Below are 6,314 nucleotides of genomic sequence, written 5' to 3'. Positions count from 1 at the left end.
GAGGCCAAGACTTACCCAGATCAAAGTCAGAGGGTGCTGGAATGCTCACTGCCCTCGTCAGGGTCCGTCTGGGATGAAGAAGCACCGCCGAACACGTCCATCAGCAGCCACCATGTTCTGGGTCCACTGGGTGACCCAGCGCAAGAGAGACTCAAACCGTGGACACAGTGTTCAACATCACTTCATAAAAAGTTGTTAGAATACATAAAGTTAGTATCGTTTAAGAATTTGATATCAACATACAGATATCTGTTTATTTCTAGACACTAATAGTAAACCTTTAGAAAGAAAAATTAACAAATTCCCATTTACGGCATTAAAAGGAATAAAATATCTAGCAACAAATTTAACCAAGGACATAAAAACCATTACTCAGAAAATCTAGAGAGCATCAATAAACAAATGGAGGAAAACACAAACAGGGAAATAGTCTATGCTCATGCACTGGAAGAATGAGCTATTAAAACATCCATTTCGACCAAAGCCATCAGCAAATGCAATTATAATATAATGTTCAAGGGCATTCTTCATAGGAATATAAATATTCCTAATTAGTATGCAACAGCTAAGAACTCTGAATAGGCAGAGACTCTGAGAGAGAATCCAGCTGGAGGCATCTCACTCCCTGACTTCAAGCTACAGCAAGGAGTTGTGGTAACCACAGCAGAGAGGACCTGGTGCAGACACAGACTACCGGAGGAGAACAGAGAGCCCAGAATAAACCCATGCGTATGTGGACAGTTAATTCATGAAAGCCGAACCAAGAAGGTGCAAAGAGGAGAGGACAGTCCTCTCAAGAAACAGTGCCAGGAAAACTAGCTACCCTGCAGCAAAGAACACCACTGGTCATCCTCCCCATCGCACAGAAACCTCACCAAAATCCCACCATTTTCCATATCGAGCTCTTTCCCTCCTAAGTCCTCTGAGGATTGGCCTGCCGGCTCAGCACCTAGCTGCTCGCAGGAAACGTCTCCTTTGTCCTCATTTTTCCCTCTTCCAGCACCTCTTTGCTGATCAGTACTGACTCAGCCCCGCTCCTCTCAACGTGGACGCAGCTCCGCTATCCAGAAGCCTGAGCCCTGATGGGTCTTGAGAAGCCAAACTCCATCAGCTGTACCTGGAACCGAGTCTGAGGGCAGAATGTGCCTGTGCCCGCCGGTCAGGGACAGGAATGACGCCCCCTGCACACCACCAAGTCCAACCCCTGGAGGCAGCATCCTGAACGCTATTCTTCTGGGTGCACTAAGCTCAGAACTCCAAACTGAAATGGGGCCGACCATCTCCACAACGCTTCTCAAAATAATTACTTGGAACAACTAATTAATTAGAAACCATATGATTTAGAAACACCAGTAGACCAGTATAACATCACTAGTCATCCTCTACCTCACACAGAAACCTCGCTAAAAAACAGTGAAGAACAGTGATGTTTCTAATTAATAAGAAACCACAGAGACACAAACTTTGCAACTGACACCACATTTCAATGACAAAGCTGTTAAAAATTCTAGGAGGAAAAAAAAACCAGCTAGGCTCTGCTAAGGAGTTTTAGCACAAAACACTACAAGTCAACTTACAAAATTTTTTAAATAAACTAATTAAAAGCTTAACTTTCAAAAAATTATGCATTTCTACTCCGTGAAAGATCTTATTCAGAAAACAAAACAAAACAAAAAACCTCTTAGAGGAACCATGGACTGAAACCACCCCCCCCCCTTGCCAGGCACCATACTAACAACTTGCAGGAGTTATCTTACAACAGGAGGTCCTGGTAACACACTCTGTAATAACAAGCTACCACCAACCATAAGAATCTGGGCAAGCTCAAAAAGAGAGAGGACATGCCAGGCCTTAGGCCCCACCATCCTCATAGGACTATGAACAGAAATTCATAACATTGTACAGGAGGCAGTGATCAAAACCATGCCCAAGAAGAAGAAATTAAAAAGGCAAAATGGCTGTCTGAGGAGACTTTACAAATGGCTGAGAAAAGAAAAGAAGCTAAAGGCAAAGAAGAAAAGGAAAGATACATCAATCTGGATGAAGAGTTCCAGAGAAGAGCAAGGAGAGACAAGAAAGCCTTCCTAAGTAATCGATGCAAAGAAATAGAGGAAAAAAATAGTATGGGAAAGACTAGAGATCTTTTCAAGAAAATTAGAGACCAGGGGAACATTTCATCAAAGATGGGCTCAATAAAGGACAAAAACAGTATGGACCTAACAGAAGCAGAAGATATGAAGAAGAGGTGGCAAGAATACACACAAGAGCTGTACAGAAAAGACCTTCATGACCCAGATAACCGTGGCAGTGTGATCATTCATTTGGAGACAGACATTCTAGAATGCAAAAGTCAAGTGGGACTTATGAAGCGTCACTGCAAACAAAGCCAGTGGAGATGATGGAACTCCAGCTGAGCTATTCCAAGTTCTAAAAGATGATCCTGTGATGGTGCTGCACTCAATATGCCAGCAAATTTGGAAAACTCAGCAGTGGCCACAGGACTGGAAAAGGTCAGTTTTCATTCCAATCCCAAAGGAAGGCAATGCCAAAGAATGCTCAAACTACAGCACAATTTCACTCATCCAACCAAAATCTTATATGTTGAACTTCCCCCACTGCCTCTGTGGAGCAGTCTCTCAGAGCTATCTGAGTGCTGTCTCCCAAGCTGCAGTCCTCACATTGCACCAAATAAAGCTTAACTCACAACTTTCAAATTGTGCACTCACGTTCTAGCCAAAGGGCCATAGCCCGCCAGGCTCCTCTGTCCATGGGATTCTCCAGGCAAGAATACTGCAGTGGGTTGCCGTGCCCTTCTCCAGGGATCTTCTCCACCCTGCGATCGAACCTGTGTCTCCTATGTCTCCTGTATCGGCAGGCGGGTCTTTCACCACCAGCACCAGCTAGAACTTCTCAGTCAACAACAACTTCAACTGCTGGGGCGTGAGGAGCAGCCGGAAGTCTCCCTTGCCTGGTGGGATGGCCGTGCAGACACTGTGTGACACATTCAGACAGTTTTTTCCCAAAGTTGAGCAATGGGGTATATCTGTTGCCGTGAAAAGGAAAAAAAGAGGAATGAGTTTTTCTTTCCCTTTCCTGAGAACCAGGAAGATGAAGGGCTGTGAGAGGCCTGAATATCCCTAGAGGTTTACTTTAGCTGCCCCTAACTCTGCATGTCTTTAGCTAAGTTGTCTTTTCTGCCCCATAACTCTGTAGGAGCAACAATTCACATTTTTTCCTTTGACATCCTACATCTGGTGTTTACACTTACAACACTCTTCTGCTTGTAGTTCCATATCAGAAAGAAGGCCACAGAGCTACCAAACTATCAGACTCTATTACCGGGCTACTGATGACAGCTTATGACTGTCTTTGAAACAATGCGAGAGGAAGAAACCAAGATCCTGCTACCTTTGCTCCTCATCACCCACACCTGACTGCAAGCCCTGCCTTCTATCAGCCCATGATCCTCACAGAGAGGGGGTGGGGACACAGCTCTCAAGGCACGAGCCTGCTGTCTTCCCCTCTCCACCAGCTGAGAATTAAAGCCACCTTTCTATTTTCCCCAAACTCTGTCTCCATATTCTTTTCAGTGGGCAAAGAAGTTCAAGATCTCGGCCAGCAACACATCATACTTTCAGAATTAGTCAACTGCTTTGAAAATCTATCTCCAAATTCAAACAAGGATGCAGTCATGCACAGCAGCACTACTCATGATAGCTAAAAACTTGAACAAGTCAGCATGTCTTTTAATAAATGAATGCACAAGCAAAGTGGGGTACCTCTATATCAAGGCAAATAGAATATGACACTTCAGAATTTGCCTCTCTAAGGAGTATTTAAGTGGATGCCAAAAAAATTAAAGGAAAGGAAAGTACTAAACACTCTGTAGTAACCTATAAGGGCATTCCTGGTGGCTCAGATGGTGAAGTGTCCGCCTGCAGGGCAGGAGACCCGGGTTTGATCCCTGGATTGGGAAGATCCCCTGGAAAAGGATATGGCAACCCTCCCTTTCTGTACAGTAGGTCCTTGTTGATTAATCTACTTTATATGTATTAGTGTGCGTAATTCAGTGCCTAACACCTGATTTATCTCATGGCCCCATCTTTCTTCTTTGGTAACCATAAGCTTGTTTTTTTAAGCCTCTGAGTCTATCTGTGTTTTAACCTATATGTGAAAAACCCAGCTCATTAGACATATCCACAGGTATAACTATTGTCATTGTTCTTTAGTCATTAAGTCGTGCCCAGCTCTTGCAACCCCATGGACTGTAACTGTCAGGGTCCTCTATGCATGGGATTCTCCAGGCAAGAATACTGGAGTGAGTAGCCATTGACTTTTTCAGGGGATCTTCCTGACCCAGGGATCAAACCTGAAACTCCTGCATTGCAGGTGGACTTTTAACCAGGAAGCCCACCTACAATAATTCTGTATGCCTGTGGGGGGGGGAGGTGACAAAAAAGCTTTGTTACAAAAGTTAAGAGACACGGCTTTAGGTGACTTCTGGCACATTTCACTCCAATTTACAATCAGAAACTCTCTTTTTTTTTTCCTTTATTTTGCTTTACAATACTGTATTGGTTTTGCCATACATTGACATGAATCAGCCACGGATGTACATGAGTTCCCCATCCTGAACCCCCCTCCCACCTCCCACCCCATATCATCTCTCTGGATCATCCCCGTGCACCAGCCCCAAGCATCCTGTATCCTGTATCAAACATAGACTGGCAATTCCTTTCCTACACGATAGTATACATGTTTCAATGCCATTCTCCCAAATCATCCCACCCTCTCCCTCTCCCTCTCCCACAGAGTCCAAAAGTCCATTCTAAACATCTGTGTCTCTTTTGCTGTCTCGCATACAAGGTTATCATTACCATCTTTCTAAATTCCATATATATGTGTTAGTATACTGTATTGGTGTTTTTCTTTCTGGCTTACTTCACTCTTTATAATAGGCTCCAGTTTCATCCACCTCATTAGAACTGATTCAAATGTATTCTTTTTAATGGCTGAGTAATACTCCATTGTGTATATGCACCACAGCTTTCTTATCCATTCGTCTGCTGATGGACATCTAGGTTGTTTCCATGTCCTGGCTATTATAAACAGTGCTGCGATGAACATTGGGGTACACGTGTCTCTTTCAATTCTGGTTTCCTCCGTGTGTATGCCCAGCAGTGGGATTGCTGGGTCATAAGGCAGTTCTATTTGCAATTTTTTAAGGAATCTCCACACTGTTCTATATAGTGGCTGTACTAGTTTGCATTCCCACCAACAGTGTAAGAGGGTTCCCTTTTCTCCACACCCTCTCCAGCATTTATTGCTTGTAGACTTTTGGATCGCAGCCATTCTGACTGGTGTGAAATGGTACCTCATTGTGGTTTTGATTTGCACTTCTCTGATAATGAGTGATGCTGAGCATCTTTTCATGTGTTTGTTAGCCATCCATATGTCTTCTTTGGAGAAATGTCTATTTAGTTCTTTGGCCCATTTTTTGATTGGGTCGTTTATTTTTCTGGAATTGAGCTGCATAAATTGCTTGTATATTTTTGAGATTAGTTGTTTGTCAGTTGCTTCATTTGCTATTATTTTCTCCCATTCCGAAGTCTGTCTTTTCACCTTGCTTATAGTTTCCTTTGTTGTGAAGAAGCTTTTAATTAGATCCCTTTTTTTTTTTTTTTTTGCTTTTATTTCCAGTATTCTGGGAGGTGAGTCATAGAGGATCCTGCTGTGATTTATGTCGGAGAGTGTTTTGCCTATGTTCTCCTCTAGGAGTTTTATAGTTTCTGGTCTTACGTTTAGATCTTTAATCCATTTTGAGTTTATTTTTGTGTATGGTGTTAGAAAGTGATCTAGTTTCATTCTTTTACAAGTGGTTGACCAGTTTTCCCATCAACACTTGTTAAAGAGATTGTCTTTAACCCATTGTATATTCTTGCCTCCTTTGTCGAAGATAAGGTGTCCATAGATGTGTGGATTTATCTCTGGGCTTTCTATTTTGTTCCATTGATCTATATTTCTGTCTTTGTGCCAGTACCATCCTGTCTTGATGACTGTGGCTTTGTAGTAGAGCCTGAAGTCAGGCAGGTTGATTCCTCCAGTTCCATTCTTCTTTCTCAGGATTGCTTTGGCTAGTCGAGGTTTTTTTTATTTCCATACAAATTGTGAAATTATTTGTTCTAGCGCTGTGAAAAATACCGCTGGTAGCTTGATAGGGATTGCATTGAATCTGTAGATTGCTTTGGGTAGTATACTCGTTTTCACTATATTGATTCTTCCGATCCATGAACATGGTATGTTTCTCCATCTAT

Source organism: Capra hircus, chromosome 20 (assembly GCF_001704415.2).
Source record: "Capra hircus breed San Clemente chromosome 20, ASM170441v1, whole genome shotgun sequence".
NCBI classification, from domain to species: domain Eukaryota; kingdom Metazoa; phylum Chordata; class Mammalia; order Artiodactyla; family Bovidae; genus Capra; species Capra hircus.
The sequence above is the reverse complement of the archived record's forward strand: the minus strand, read 5'-3'. Positions refer to the sequence as shown.